This window comes from Oratosquilla oratoria, chromosome 20 (assembly GCF_046742065.1).
Source record: "Oratosquilla oratoria isolate Oo_2021 chromosome 20, ASM4674206v1, whole genome shotgun sequence".
NCBI classification, from domain to species: Eukaryota; Metazoa; Arthropoda; class Malacostraca; order Stomatopoda; family Squillidae; genus Oratosquilla; species Oratosquilla oratoria.
Window position 1 is genome coordinate 44,678,243 of NC_134796.1, and position 17,500 is coordinate 44,695,742.

Sequence of the window (17,500 nt, forward strand, 5' to 3'; positions counted from 1 at the left end):
TCCCAGTGTACCATAAGAAAACAAAGGAAGATCCCAAACAAAACTCATTATTCCGCTCTGTTTCATCAGAGAAAAGGTTGAAACTCGGGCTGGGGAGGGAGGAGGGAGTGGGGGCTGATAGTCTTACCCCCTTGTAAAGATGCAAAACAACATCTATTTCAGGAGTTCTGGCCGCCACTCTGCACTGCAGATTAAAAATATAAAAAAAAAAAAAAAAAAAAAAAAAAAATAAAAAAAAAAAAAAAAAACCCCAGGAAAAAAAAAAAAAATCCACACAGGAAGGATACGCCTTACAAAAGAAAAAAAAAAAATCGCCCAGCACGCGGACGGAGTGAAGGCTAGGAGATGGACTTCAAGAAGAATAAAAATGTAAAAAAAAGAATGATGGAAGGAAGGATGGATAGAAGGAAGGAAAGAAGTAACAAGCAAGCAAGCAAGCTAGGAAGGAGGGAAGGAAGGGAGGAAGGAAGGAAGGCAGAATGGAGAAAGAATGTCTGCCTGAGCAACCACTGAGCCATAGTGAAGCTTTGGCTAAGTCGTCGTTGGTGTGGACGTAGGAAGATGACGTGGTGCTGTGGTACATGGTTGTAACGAAAGAGGGAAAAGAAAGAAAGAAGAAAAAATGTAGAAAATAAGAAAGTAAAGGAAAATGACATAGAAAGGAAGAGGAGGGAAAAAGAAAGGAAGGAGGAAAGAAAAAGTATGAAAGGAAGTAAGGAAAGAGGGAAAAATAAAGGGAGGAGGGAACAAAGGAGGGAAGAAAGATAATGAAAGAAACAAAGAAAAACAAATAAACAAAAAATAAAGAAAAGATGGAAAGGAGAGAAAAAAAAAGAGAAGGAAAGAATAGGAAACGACAAGTTGAGCTTGAACGGCGTTGGATATATCGTGGTTGTTTCACCTCACTTTTAGATGTAAGTGATATTTATTCAGAGTCCACTTCCAAGAACCCAGCACAAAAGAAGGATGATGCCTAGAGAAACAAACTCTCAGTGAGTAAATATAGTTATATGTTAAACTGTGTCTATGTATGAATGCAAATAAAACAAAAAATGTCGGCATTTTCTTGTATAAAGCATGGCGAGACACGCGCATTATACTGTAAATGTGGTGGTACCATGCCCGACCACTAAATCAACGAACCGAGTTTGAGCCCCACCCACGACTGAAAATTTCAGCATTGGTGCATTGCGAACCGGCAAATCTAATGACAAGAAGTTGTGCGTTGAATGCATATATATATATATATATATATATGTATATAAATATATATATATATATATATAGTATATATATAATAAATATATATATAATAATATATATGTAAATATATATATAAATATATATAAAAATAATCAATATATATATAATGAAATTATATAAATATAAATACTATATATAAAAAAATGAATATAAATAAATATATAAATATATAATATATAAATACATAAAAATATATATATAAAACATATATATATAACACACATATATACATATACACAATATACATATGTTGTGGTGTGTGTGTGTGAGTGTGTAAACCACAACATTAGATCGGGCCATATACGAGTTCATAGATCTCATCCGTGAGGGTAATTGAATTAGCAAGGTAATGGCCAAGGAAACTAGTCGGTACCCTTTCTCTATGTTTGGCACAGTCGCTACATGGCGTAGATCGTCCGGGACCCATTATCACCTATTAACTCGCTCTACTGGGTCCGGTCTCTGTTCATAAGCCATCTAATTGCTGAAATCAGTTTTCAGGAAGGGCAGTTAACAGTTACATCATTTCAATTGATTGTTACAAATAGAATGTTTACATAGTTACAATATAAACTATAGTTAGACCCTCTTTTGAAGTTATTACTAGAGTCCTTCATTTAGAGTTCAGGTTTATATAGGACCGTATGGCGTAGATTGTGTTTGGAGTATATGTTCATTGGCTGATCATACTCGTATTGATGGTTGCTTGCCTTAGGGCGTGGATTGTGTTCGGTAGTCGTATTTTTATTGAAGTTTTCACATAGTAGTGTTGCAATATGGGTTAGTTACATAATACCTTCCTCCCCGCGAGAGGTGATTCCTGTCACCTGGAATGAAAAGCAGTGAGGGTATTGTCTAAAATACATATATATTAGAAGTATGACACGATACCTGTTGTGAGCCTTAGGAGGAGTTGAGGGGGGAATAGTAAAAAAATTTATGGGGCGTAGTCAAGTAGGTATCATGACATGCTCATTTGATCAAGGGATGATAGTTATTAGAATGGAGTGACCAACTCCAGTTTTCATTAAAATCAGTAACCACTTCTCTCTACTACGCCGCTACTCATATTTTCATTTCCACTCATTATCAGGGAGCCCTTTTGAAATATGTGTCAGTTCACTCCTGAGTAGATGGGATTAGACACATTTTTTCTGGGAGTTGTACTTTGTCTACTGTCACTGATGGAAAAGGGTACTCTTTTCTGTGAGTTAACACTTTTGGGGTGGTAATAAGGTCAAGGGATGAAAGATTCTAACATCTCTTGGTGAGATATATTTCCTAAAGGCTCGTCGGATTGGCAGCGAGCTTGTAGCGGCAGTTCTAATATAGTTTACAATTGATAAAATACACATTGGTGAGACTTAATTCTAGGGATACAATGTATTTGGGAAGCTATGGTCTTATCCAATGCGTTGTATTGCGCAGATATATACTAGTCTACAAATGAGGAGGAGCAGGACCGGTAGGGCAAAGGAACTGAGGGATATAGCGATTGATGGGAGTGTGGGTGTGGAGAATTGTAGTGTGTCCATTATGTCTGATTGGGTGATGTTAGCCAGGCTACATCTTGTTGGTTTAATGAAAGGGATAGAGGTTTGGGTGGTGTTAGGGGTGTTGGGAGGGGTACGATAGGGTCGAGGGTGGAGCCGAGATTGTAATGAAGAATGTTGTGGTGGTTGGGGTGGAATTTTGTGTAGTCAAAATATATTTGGCATGAGTTGGGGATCGAGGCGGGTCCACGGATTGATTTCTGCCAAATTGAGGGATTGTCTTCACAGATTACTGAAACGAGTGTGGTTCGTGGGAAGAATAGGAAATATTTCGTGTTAATGTGTACGCGAAGGGTCTTATTAGGGTTGACCTTTTAGTACTGGCAGCTCTCTAGTGTGCTGGCGTTTAGTTTTATGATTTGATTAATACAAGAAGGTTCTATAGTGTGATGAAAACTGAAAAGATAGGCGGGGTAAACATGGAATTTAGCAACAGCTGATTTACATAAAGTGAGCTCAGGGGAGGTGTAGGAGTATCATTGGCCGTCTTCATATTTAATAATGGTGGTGGTTGAACATCGAGGGTAATAGTCGAATTTTTGTAGATATATGGGGACGGGATTATATTCCAACCTATGAATCTCTTTCGTGGGTCGAGAGGGATATGTGCATAGATTGCCTTTGTACCTAGCGTTGTTTCAGTGCGGGAGTAATACCTTTGTAGTCGTTCGGGGGGAAAGATGCTTTTTAGGTGGAGATTTCTTAAGGTGATGGAGAGTGCAGTCTTTAGTTTACCTAAGGGGAGGAGGTTTGGGGTGGCCTTATTGTTGGCTGCGTCGATGAGATCGAGCATAAACACATGGTAATAGTGTCTAACCATGTTTCTGTATTTGCTTATTCAATTGATTTCGTCTGTGTAGTATGTGAACATTTTTAGGTCATGTAGTCGGGAAGACTGAGCGAGAGAGTATTCGTGAAGTTGTGAGAAACGGTCTAATAGAATGTTAATTTGGTCTACTAAGTGTTGTGAATTTTGAGAGTTCAGTAGGACCATTTTTCCCATCTTATTGAGTCTGGAGGTCATTTTGTCGATGCACTGTTGTATGTTTGTCATCTTCTGTGGCAACGCCGGATAGGGACTTAGAAAAGGAACCCATGAAGTTCATGAATCATCTCTTTTGTCTGAAAAATGCATGGTGGCGTTCTGTGTCATAATTTGTCATCATGTCTCCCCGTTCAATTGTAGAGAGTTGGAGTATTGTGTTTAGTTTGTCGGTGATTGAATAGAACATGCGGTCTCTTGATTCTGAAGAGTTTATTGTGGGACGGGTGTTTAAAGCTGGTATAGAAATGGTTTGATGTTTACGTATTGACTTTAGGTCTGTGTGTGACTTTGTAATGTCTATCCCCATTTGGACCGTGATCATGTCTCGAATAACCATTACCTGTCCCATGGGTGAGAAGATTGCACCTGGGACCATTCTCGATGGGCTATCACTAGAGAAGCTGCGAAGACGCATATGAGGAGGAGAGGTAGGGGTGTCCTAATTGTCACCTTTCCAGATGTATAATTCTGTGGGGGTAGTTCTCTCAAGTGGTTTGTTTCTGTGGGCCGATGGCTCGTTCCGGGCTTGGATTGGGGTGAAGGAGGGGAGTGGGTGGGGCAGAGCACTCGTAATGCTGGGGCGTCGTGGAGGTGGTTGGCCGTGATAGATAGCTATTATGTAACTAACCCATATTGCAACACTACGATATGGAAAACTACAATACACACACACACAAATCTACGCCGCCGCTCCCCCCCCCCCCCCCCCCCCCCGGCCCCCCCGCAACCGACCCCCCCGACACACACATCAGCTTCCTGCCACACACACACACACACACTACACACACACACATCACACGCATACAAATACACACACAGCACATACACACACACCATCATCCACACGCACAAATACACACACACACACACACACAAAACACACACATCAACACAAATACACAACAACATGTGGAAAAACACACACACACACACACATCACAAATACACTACACACACACACTAAATAACACACACATCTCCAAATACACACACACACACAAATACACACACAACCACACAAGCCGAAACACACACGACAAACACTCACGTTACACACACACACACACACACACACTCAACACACCAAAACACACACACAAATACACACACACACAAATACATACACACACATCATACACACACACACACAAACCACACCAACACACTACACAACACACACACACACACACAAACACACACACATATATATATATATATATATATATATATATATATATATATATATATATATATATATATATATATATATATATATATATGTGTGTGTGTGGGGGGGGGGGGGGGGGGGGGGGGGGGGGGGGGGGGGGGGGGGGGGGGGGGGGGGGGGGGGGGGGGGGGGGGGGGGGGGGGGGGGGGGGGGGGGGGGGGGGGGGGGGTGTGTGTGTGTGTGTGTGTGTGTGTGTGTGTGTGTGTGTGTGTGACAGTATTCAGCTTATCAACTCCAATTACTTTATTTTAATTCTTTGCAAATACAATTAAGACTAGTGTATCTTAATGGGAGCATATTTATCAAGGTACACTCCTGTTTGTCTCGATCGTGTTTGCAAGGAATTAAAATGTAAAAGTTATTGTGGTTGTTAAGATGACCATGCAGTACCTGTAAATATATATATATTAAATAAATTTTAAAAATATTTAAATTAATTTAATGTAATATATATGAAATATATATATAATATCATATATATATATATAAAATTAAATAATATTTGCCTCTTTCCCCCCTCTCTCCCCTCTTTAATATCTTTCCTCCTTTTACACACGTCACACGGGGACAGGCACACACACACACACACACACACACACACACACACACACACACACGCACACACACACACACACAGTTCAGTTCTGATCCATCCGAATAAAGGAAAAGAACACAATCCTCTTTCCTTCTGTCCGTAGCTTCCCGTCCCTTCACTACAACCAATAGATCGGACGGTGTGAGCTATGAGCTCTCATCCACCTGTCGATCATGAATCCAGCATGTGATTCAAGACTATGATTATTCATATACGCGTGCACATGGTGTGTTGTAGTAGTGGATAGTGTTGCGAGGTACCAGGGTTGGGGTGCCAAAGTTCCCAAACGCTGGAGGCCGTGTTTCTGTCTTCCTCGAGCTTTCACTACGAAACTACAAGATTTGAGAAGGAATAGGCAAGAACTGGTTTGCCAATAACAGTTAACGAGTAGAATAGACATAGTAACCTTGTAGTGAGCTTTGAAACAATTTGTGGTTTTAAGAGAAGATTAGATAGCTTTATGGTTAGGGACGGCAATTGGTATTGGAAATGGAACTACCTAGTGTAAATCTAATGCTCTCTAGAAGTCTCCTTCATTTATATGTTCTTAAGTTGACAAATGCCACAAGTAGTGTGTAGATTGGCCACAGCCGTCATACAGATAACGACTGAAGTTATTTCAGTAAATGTACATTATGCTTTGTGTGATTATTAGCTTCCTACCACAGCCAAAGGCGGGTGATCCCCATCATAACTGACATCTTATTCGGGTCAACGCATTGGTTGTAGATTCGGTTAACCCATTAAACTCCGATGACAAGATTCCTTGTCATTTGGTCAAATAAAACAAAAAATCATAAAACACCAAAATGTTTGATCAAACACCAGAAAAATATGACGTCAGTACTCGCATCGCGCGAGGACTGACGTCATAATTTTTCTGGTGTTTTGATCAAACATTTTGGTGTTTTATGATTTTTTGTTTTATTTGACCAAATGACAAGGAATCTTGTCATCGGAGTTTAATGGGTTAAAATGATCAGCCTCGTATTTTGCAGCCCGAAGCAAAGCCCTATTCAGAAACAAAGAATTGATACTCCAGACAATTGTTTGATGATTATCTTTGAGCCATAAAAGATCATCACTGGATGATAACTGTACCAAGCAACTGCCGTTTGGAGCCTGAACGGAGGGCAGAACAAAATTTTGACTTCAAGATGAGACGAAAAAATAAAAAAAAAGTCCAAGGCGCCTTTATCGTGTATAAAACCAGTGCAGACCGGTTTTCTTCTGAGGAAAAGCGGGCTAAGAGTCAAAAGACCGGACGCTCTGTGTGAGGTAATAAAGGAACCAAGGTCTTCGTTTAGAGAATGAAGGACAACCTACATTTTTTCATCTATTTTGAAAAAAAAAAAAATCGCCACTATTTCTAAGACGTAGTTCGAAGAGATTTTCCCCAGTCTTCTGTATTTTCCGCATGAAGGGGGCTAGGAGCGAGGGAGGGGAGTCGCTGATTAAATGTAGTGCCTTGCTGTGGATGTACTGTGCCTTGCTGCATTGCTACTGATCCAGGGCAGTGGGCAGCAGACAGGGATGACCATTCATCCACGAGGAGCTAAGACGAGAGGGGGGAAAGGGTGGTGGAGGGGAGTGTGATGGTTAGGAATAGGTGCGTGCCTTTTGATTTGGCTATCTCTCTTATAAAGGAGAAAAAGGCTTTGTTCTATAGATAGCTATTTCTAAGATAGGGTAACTGATGGGGTGGGAAGAAATGTGAATGAACAGAAATACTGACGCCGGAGTATCGGGGTGAATGTCTGTAAAGTGATGAGAGGAAGACGTCATTTTACAATTACATTTGCAATGCATCTTGTTTATAACATTTACAATTACAAAGAAAGGTTTTGTTCAGCAATGACATCCATAACTTTATAGTGTTCCATATATTTAGTTTTTCTTGAAGAGTGCTAAGATAGAATGTTAGTTTTGGAGAATACATTCGTGACACAGCTGAAAATCAATGTAGAAACTTGATCAGACAACATTAAAGGCACAACTACTTCAGCTAGCTATCTCTAATTTGAAGCAAAACACAAGAAAAGGGTTATGGCAACGACCAAGGAGTGGTAAGGCAAGTTTTGATCTTGAACATGTGTTTCCGAAAGGAGTTGAGGATGATTTCAATAGGATTATTTGTGCAACATGACAAACCAGTTCCCTAGACTTTTATTGCAACAGTGTTTGGTACGTGTCCAACCAGCCAGTGTTGTTACTGAGGGGGAAGGCTATATTATGGGAAGGAATCATCTTTTTCACTCCTGCATAAAAATAAGAATATCGTTCTTTTTCACACCATTTAAAGGTTTATATGAGGACAAACAGAACCAAGCAAGAAGTGTATGACGACCAAATAAGAGTATTAGATATTACCGCAATCCTGAATGTATAAGATTTTTTTTTTTTTTTTTATAAAAAATCGATGTCATTGATGCAGGTAACAGGAATCGTTATTCTCCGGGAACAGAGAATAGAACTGAATTAAACAGATTGGTGGAATCGCTCTAGGGTCTATAACTTATCAATAAGGAAGTAGACGTAGTTTCGCACGCCCTCTTCACTTTCTACCTTCCTTTCACTCACAGTTTTAGTCGCTAGGCCCTATGACTTAGATCATCTGACTTAGTCTAGTTCTAGACTGTTAATTTCACTTGGTATAGGATATAGCACATCACATATTTTCTTTTAGTATTATTTTGTGTATAGGGGGTGGGGGAATTAAACGGTGGATATTTTTTCTTGATTTTCTTCACAAATTCTGCAACGTGATTCTCTTAGGTACACCAAGGGGCTCCCGTCGAGAATACGAATTTTAGGTCCTAGGTAAGTTTTGCAGTGACGTAATGATTTCTTTAGTCCAATGATCTTATTTAAGATCCTCCCCAAAGGACGTGATCTTAAAATCGTGAAACAATTGAATTTTCTCCACCCTTCCTCCAATCAGATTCGTTGTTATAAGTCTGTATGCAATATAGTTTACTTAGGAAATATCGAATCTCTGCATAACTTAATTGGTTTACAGGTCAGCAAAACATGTACACGTCATAATTGGGTATCAGGCCTCCGGCCATTTTTATAACTGAAAGCGGAGAGCGAACTTATGCAATCCCTCGCCTACGAACTGTACTGTTTACAAACACCCAAACCATAAAGATACAACCCTCACCGTCTTCCCCACTTTCTACCTATTTCTCTACCAGCCTCTTATAGTAGGTTGACTGAGAAAATGATCCAGGGATACATTCAGCCCTTGGCGACAGCGCTAATTCATCGTAGTTAACGGTACATTTCTTCTTTACAGATGACATTAATCTTAGAGTTTGGTATAAAAAACATTAGTATTATCCATCTTAAGGATGCTCCAGAAACCGAAAAGGTCACTCTCACCGGTTGATAAATAATTTCTCGTTACCTAGGATAAATTCTCTCACTCCCTCTCTCTTTATTTCTCTCTATCCTTTCTTACAAGCAGAACAACGAGCAAGCACCCTCCCCCTCCCTTCCCACTCCCTCTCCCCCTCCTCCGTCCCCCTTCCCCTTTCCCCCTTCCACTTCCCTTCCTCCCCCCTCCCCCTCTCCCTCCCCTCCCCTCCCCTTCCCCTCCCCGCCGTCCCCTACCTCCCCCTCCCCATCACCCTTCCGCATCCTCCCTCCCTCTCCCCTCCCCATCACCCTCCCGCATCCTCCCTCCCCAACCACTCCCTTTTCCCGCCTTCTCTCCCTCTCCTCCCCCTCTCCCTCCCCTCCAACTCTCTCCTTCCCTTCCAGCCTCCTGCCACTTCCTGCTTCCCCCTCCCCCTCCCCTCCCCATGACCTTCCTTTCCTCCAGTGCTGAAGGTAGGAGGGAGTGGGTCACCGGCGGCGAGATTGTGCGAAATATCCCGGCGCCAGCCAATAGGAAAGCCTCGAAGTGTCGCTCGTTAATGAAGAGGTAAACCCAGATTAGCTTAGGGGGCCGTCGCGCTCGAAAACGAACTTCGTCAATTACGATCGGAATTTCGCGAATTTTTAATATGTTATATATACATATACTGAAATGTTCACCACCAATTTTCATATCATTTGGTTGAAAAAACAATGAAGTTATTAATAAAAAAACGTTTTTTGACCAATTACAAACTTTTTATCTCTTCATTTATCTATTGACTGAGCATGCTGAAAAAATACCAGAAATGCTCTATAGCAATACCTAAAAAATCATCGTACAGTTTTTGGAATTTTCTCTTAGTTTAGGAGAAAGAATTTTTTTTTTTTTCAAGTGTCATATTTTTTTTAAATACAATATATCGACTTCTATCACAAAAAGTGAAAAACTCTACGATAAAAAATTTGAAAATTGATTCAGTTTTCAAATGATCCAAACCCCATTAAAATCGGCCAAGTAGTTACGGAGGAGATAGAAAAAATGTAGAGAAAAGGGTAGTTTTGAGATATTGAGCTTTGAAGTTCAAAATACATTTCCCTGCATTTTTTTTATATATTTCATTTAGATTTTTTTTTCTGCGATAATCTTCATGCATTCTATGTCATTCACATGTTATTATAAAGTGTAGCTGGTACCTGGTCCCCCCTTTTACGAGGTATTAGCAGCTCAGAAGGCGAGGGTTTCAGGAGGCACCACCTCCCTCATTGTCGCCAGGTTCGCTTACTAGAAAGCTCCCGGCTGGAAATCGGAGCTGAACGATAGTTTTCTCTTCCTCTTTCTGGTCTTTGGTGTCCCTTTCCGTTCTGTGTCTTTGTCTTGTTCCTCAAGTGCTTTTGTAATGATGGGATTGACTCCAACCAAGTGAGAAAGAAGATTATGTGTCCTTCCAAAGTTATGATCAATGACAGTCGCTCTTGTGACGAAAAGCACTCGGAGCGTTTCATTTGAAGAGGCACGTGATGGTACGTCACGCATGCTCGATGTTTGCGGTGACGTCATTTGAGAAAAGAGGATATGGAGGGGTAGAGGAGTGCGATAATGCGCGATCAGCGTAACCAAGCCCGGGCGCGCGCAGCAGCACTGCTATGAGTCATCTCCAGTAATAACCGAGGCAGAAGTACACTCTTTCTCAATAATTTGATTCAGTTTCTTAGCTTTCATGAAACGCACGTTTCTTCTTCGAATGTTTAGGCATTCTTGAAATGATTATAGCTTCAAATAAAAGTAAATAAAAGTTCTCCAAGGAGCGACAATTCGCTTTCTCCGCCTACTCACAATAATTCTCTCAGTTTACTCACGAGTGCGAAGTGCTATCCCCGTGTAGGACAAGTTTCCAGCTAGTCTATATTAGTGAATAACAAAATACATCGCATTTGTGCCATTTTTATTGCGATGAAATAACTTAGTCGAACATATGTGCAGCGAAGGTGTACTGGGAAGGTGGGGGAGGTCAGAAAAATAGTCATAACTCCTTTTTTCTTTTTTGGTATTTCGCTGAAATATTTCAGGACTGGCTTGCCAAAGGCCACTGGATGACAGGGAATTTTTTCGAATATTTCGATTTTTTTCGGAAATTCATCGCGACGGCCCCCTAACCCCCTTCCCAGGAAAAAGTGTGTGCGTGCGCGTGTGTGTGTGTGTGTGTGTGTGTGTGTGCCACTGAGATGAACGATGTGGTCCGTACGTGGTAAACACGAAGGAGTACTTCCACCCCCTAAGGGGGAGGAAAGGGTCCTTGTTGGTAGGCGAGGAGGAGGAGGAAGAGGAGGAGCAGCAGGAAGAGGAGGAAGAGGGGGAAGTGGAGAGGAAGAAGAGTAGGAGAAAGAGGAGGAAAAAAGAGGAGGAGGAGGGGAGGAAGAGGAAAAGGAGGAGGAGGAGGAGGAAAAGGAAGAGAAGGAAGAGGAGGAAAAGGAAGAGAAGGTAGAGGAGGAGAAGGAAGAGTAGGAGGAAAAGTAGGAGAAAGAAGAGGAGGAGAAAGAGGAAGAGGAGGAATAGTAGGAGGAGGAGGGAAAGGAAGAAGAGGGAATGGAAGAGGGGAAGAGGAAGTGGAGGAGGAGGAAGAAAAGGAAGAGGAAGGGGAGGAGGAGGAAGAGGAAGAAGAGGAGGAGGAAGAGGAGAAGGAGAAGGAAAAGGAAGAAAAGTAAGAGAAGGAGAAGGAAGAGGAAGATGAGGAAGAGGAGGAGGAGAAATAGTAGGAGGGGGAGGGAAAGGAAGAAGAAGGAGGGGAAGAGGAAGTGGAGGAGGAGGAGTAAGAGGAGGGGATGGAGGAAGAGGAGGGTGTGGAGGAAGAGAAAGAGGAGGAAGTGGAGGAGGAGGAGTAAGAGGAGGGGATGGAGGAAGAGGAGGGTGTGGAGGAAAAGAAAGAGGAGGAGGAGGAAGAGGGAGCCCAGTCCGTGGCCACAGGATGCCTTGGGAGGTTCATTTCCTTCCTTCCCGAAGAGTCTTATCGTGATCCGCCGGAGAACCGGATCGACCCTGACCAGAGAAGAGAGAGAAAGAGAAAAGAGAGAATGAGAGAGAGAGAGAGAAGAAATAGAAAAGAGAGAATGAGAGAGAGAGAGACAGTGAGTGAGAGAGAGAGAGAGAGATAGTGAGTGAGCGAGAGCAAGGATATCTTCCTTGAACCCGAAGTTATTTTTACGCGAACAAGAAAACCTGCCGTGGGACTCAACCTTCTCCTCCTCCTCCTCCTCCTCCTCCTCCAGCTCTCGGACTACCATCTCGCTCACGAACACAATGTGGATTGATTGATTGATTGATTTGATTGATTGATTTGATTGATTTGATTGGTTGGCTGGTTGATTTTATTTAAATCTGTGTTTATTATTTTATATATTTGATTATATATTCATTTATTAAACAGCTTATTTATCTACTTATATGTTTATCTAATTTTTATTTATTCGTTTAATTTTTTCTATCATTTTTTGTAGCCTCGAACGTCAGTAATTATCAGAATGGTACCGTCATTGATTGGCTATCATTAACGAACACGAAATATATAAAAGCGCCAAGAAACTTCGAATTTAGGAAAGTAAGGACACGAGGTACAAAATGAAAAAGTAAAATATAACAAATTTGTGCACGGTGGGACACTTCGATCAATGTGGGAGGGCTGGAAATAAATTTCACCCAAGACTAAAGAATGACCACCTTGTGGAAAGGGGGGGGGGGCGGGCGGGCAATATTGCTTCATGGAAACCCTCAATTTTCACGAAAACGACAAGAATCGGTTGGGCTGAGCAACACAGGGCACGACTCTGAGGAAGGCGTTGCCGAAGTACAAGAACGACTCTGAGGAATGTGTTTTCGAAGTACAAGAACGACTCTGAGGAAGGTGTTTTCGAAGTACAAGAACGACCCTGACCAAAGAGCCTCTGCCTTGGGAGGGAACGGCATTCAGTGCCTAAACTGCCCGAAGACACACACCTGGGCCCTGAACTCTTGGAAGGATGATAGCTGTCGATCACGAGATCAACACATGGTCTCTTTCTCTCTTTGTCTTTTCCTCTGCTCTCTCTCTTTGTCTCTCTCCCCCTCCCCTTTTCTCTCTCTCCCTCTCTCTCTCTCTCTCTCCCCTCCTCTCTCCCCCCCGCCCCCCCCCTCCCTCTCTCTCTCTCTCCCTCTCTCTCTCCCCCTCTCTCTCTCTCTCTCTCTCTCTCTCTCTCTCTCTCTCTCTCTCTCTCTCTCTCTCTCTCTCTCTCCCTCCCCTTCCTCCCTCTCTCCCTCCCTCTCTCCCTCCCTCCCTCTCTCCCTCCCTCTCTCCCTCCCTCCCCCCTCTCCCTCTCCCCCTCTCCCCTACCCCACTCTCTCTCTCCCTCTCTCTTTCTCTCTCTCTCCCTCTCACTTTCTCTCTCTCTCCCTCTCTCTTTCTCCTCTACCTCTTTCTCTCCCATTTCTCTCTTTCTCTTTCTATCTCTGTCTCCCCCTCCCCCTCTCTTTCTTTCTCTTTCTGCCCCCCCTCTCTCTCTCTCTCTATCTATCTATCTATCTCTATCTCTTTGTCTCTCCGTCCCCCCTCTCTTTCTCTCTCTCTCTGTCTTCCTCTCTCTCTCTATCTCTATCTCTATCTGTCTCTCTTTCTCTCTTTCTATCTCTTTGTCTCTCCCTCCTCCCTCTCTTTCTTTCTCTTTCTGTCTTCCCCCCCCTCTCTCTCTCTCTCTTTCTCTCTGTCTTCCCCTCCCCTCTCTCTATCTGTATCTGTCTCTCTCTCTTTCTCTCTTTCTATCTCTTCGTCTCTCCCTCCTCCTTCTCTTTCTCTTTCTGTCTCCCCCCTCTCTCTCTCTCTCACTTTTTATTTCTCCTATCTTTGTCTCCCCCTACCCCCTCTCTCTTTCTATGTCTTCCCCCTCTCTCTCTCTCTCTCTCAAGCACACACACACACACAAATCAAACACGAGACTTGTGTTAACAAGATAAAAATTTGGCCTTTACATCTTAAAACATTCACTGAGGCTCTATTTTTAGCATAATATTATTTTTCCTATTCTTTTCAGTTCACGCGACTTCGCGATATGATTACATGCAACCGAGAAGAGCGACAGAGGATGAGGAACTCTGAGGTGGAAAGGGAAGGATCGACATTGAAGGAAGTAATTCTGGGGTTTTGGTTCGCTGAATAAACTCGAACCCACTGGCCGAGTCCGTAGACGCGCGCAAAGAACAAACGTCCCGCACGTGCGGAAAATGTGACATAACGTAACAAAAGTGGTTTTTGGTCCTTTGTAACGCGACAAGAAAGGAAAACTATAACACTCCGGAGGCCATAAGAATAGTGTCACAGTTACTAAGTTTAGAAGAAAAAGTTAAATATAGGAAAATATAAAAAAAATCAAAGTAAGTTCAAACCCAAAAAAGGAAGAATGTGACAAAAAAAGAAAAATGTAGTACTTGTATCAGTGACACAAAATCGATTAAAAAAAAGAAGAAAAAAAAAAGTTTCTTGAAGCACATTTCATCGCAAGACTCCCAGTGACTCTTCCTCTCTTTACTCTCATCCAGAGCTTCCTCCTCCTCCTCTTCCACCTCCTCCTCCTCCTCTTCTCTTCTATGGTGAGTAGAAGTCTGTGTTTCTTTATTTACTTGGATTAACCCCACGATACGAAATCACGTTTTATTTTATTTTCTTTTGTTTTATTTTTTGAGGGTCACGACAGCGTCGTGGCTACTGGAAAGCCATTGATTTGCATATCGATGTCCTCGGCCAAGACACTCTTTCATGGCCATCCTCTTCATTCTTCTTCATCTTCTTCCTACTCCATCCCCTCTCCCTTCCTCCGTCCCTCCCACTCCCTCCCTCCCTCTCTTTCTCCAGCCTCTTGCTTGACCTACTCCTCTACCTGACGACGACGACTTCTTCTTCTTCATCTTCTTCTTCTTCTTCTTCTTCTTTTTCTTTTTCTTCTTTTTTCTTTTTTCTTCTTTCTTCTTTTTCTTCTTTTTCTTTTTCTTCTTTTCTTTTTCTTCTTTGTCTTTTTCTTTTTTCTTCTTTCTTTTTCTTCTTTCTTCTTTTTCTTTTTCTTCTTTTTCTTCTTCTTTGTCTTTTTCTTTTTTCTTTTTTCTTCTTTGTCTTCTATTTCTTTTTTCTTTTTCTTTTTCTTTTTCTTTTTCGTCTTTTTCTTCTGATTTTTCTTGTTCTTTTTCTTCTTTTTTTTCTTCTTCACTATAATCACTAGTCATCATCACTATAATCACCATCATCACTATAATCACCATCATCACTATAATCACCATCATCACTATAATCACCATCATCACTATAACCACTATAATCTCCGTTACTACCAATATTTCCATCCAACAAACCTTTATTCGCAAAACAAGGTGGCCTAGAATGGATTAGGCCCCCCCCCCACCTCTCTTCCCCAAACTTCCTTCACCTTCTCCCCCTCTCCCCCACCCTTGTCCAAGGCATCTCTTTCCCTCCCTTTTCACTAACGATACGAATACTTTAGCTGGTCTTTTCCGGTGTATATATATATATATATATATATATATATATATATATATATATATATATATGTGTGTGTGTGTGTGTGTGTGCATATAGACATATGTATGCATATATACACATGTATACATATGTCTTTATACCAAGAACTTTTTCCCCTTTATACGGGAAGTAGCCATGTCAAAGGCACGTACTTACTCCCACTTATTCCACTCTCATCCATCACCCTTTCTCCCCTCTCATTATCATGATAGCAAGACACAGCACATCCACCACAAGGTTGCTTCACTTAATCGGCGACTCCTCTTCTCTCCGTCCCCTCATGCAGAAAAAGAGAAGACTGGGAGAAGTACCTTCGGACTGCTTCTGAAATATCATACACACATAATTATCCCCTAGCACCCAATTCCCCGCCACTCACTTCCTTGCATAACAGTCTCATCTATATACAGTCACTCTCCATTCATTCTTATCTCCTGCCTTCTCTCTTCCTTGCTCAACAGGCATTACCCATATGCTTAACACCCCTTTCATACCATCCATCCACCTCATCCTCTGTTGTCTCCTCAAGTTCACTTGCTCCACCTCTGCCTTGCACACCTCTTTTACTAATAATTCAACACTCATTCTTTCCATGTATCCAAAAGATCCCAATCTCATTTTCCACTCCCGCTCCCCTCCTCACCTGTTTTTCCCTCTATCCAATCTAGTATCCCCTACCATACTTCTTAGACAATTCGTCTCAAACACATTTACAGTTTTTCTCTCTGCCTCTCTTAAATTCCCAATTGCATCTTAGAGATACATATATATTTATATCTATACTTGTATATATATATATATATATATATATATATTATATATATATATATATATATATGCATATATATAGTATACGCACACATGTACACATATATATATATATAGCCTACATATAAATATATATTCACACACACACACACACACACACACACACACACACACACACACACACACACACACACGTACACACACGTACACACACATACACACACACACACACACACACGTACACACACGTACACACACACATACATACACACACACACACACGTACACACACACACACACACACACACACGTACACACGCACACACACACACACACACACAATTACACACTTACACACACACACACACACACGTACACACACACACACGTACACACACACACACACACACACACACACGTACACACACACACACACACACACACACACACACACACACACACACACACACACACACACACATTCGATGTCGCTGTGGTAGAGTTTCCGGCTGCCACTACAGTGGTCCGGGTTCGAATCCCGCCCAGGGCTGAAATAATTTCAGTATCGCTGCGCTGCGAATCGTTATTCCAGCTCCCGTGGGCGGGGAGTTGGGGGTGTGTGTGCGCGTGAGGTCACAGCGTTACTCATAGATCGGTCATATTATGAGATCTGAGCTCTCTTCTGGGAGCTAGTAGCTGTCGATCACGAGTCCAACACGTGATCCAAGACCATGGGATGGGTAATGCTGTGACCTCACATGCACACACACACCCAACTCCCCGCCCATGAGAGTTGGAGTAACGACTCGCAGCGCAGCGATACTGAAGTTATTACAGTGCTGGGCGGGATTCGAACCCAGACAGCCATAGTGGCTGCCGGGAACTCTACCAACTTCGCCATCGAGTCGTGTGTGTGTGTGTGTGTGTGTGTGTGTGTGTGTGTGTGTGTGTGTGTGTGTGTGTGTATGTGTGCGTGTGTGTGTTTACCTGATTTTAGTATACAGGAAAGGAGCAACGCTTGTTGGGTGCCGTCTCCTCTCCTGCAATTGTTATCATACCTACACATAATAACACATAGATTTAAACTCGTGTGTGTGTGTGTGTGTGTGTGTGTGTGTGTGTGTGTGTGTGTGT

General features: G+C 42.1%; 1 protein-coding gene across 2 annotated transcripts in view; it reads left to right on the forward strand.

Moving 5' to 3' along the window:
- The window catches only part of LOC143036526 (gamma-aminobutyric acid receptor alpha-like), a 297,723-nt gene that overhangs the window by 73,745 nt on the left and 206,478 nt on the right, over window positions 1–17,500 (forward strand). For both annotated transcript variants that reach the window (XM_076203989.1, XM_076203990.1), the window contains exon 2: window positions 14,103–14,658. The gene's annotated coding sequence lies outside the window, so the exon portion shown is untranslated. The remainder of the gene's footprint in view (window positions 1–14,102; window positions 14,659–17,500) is intronic.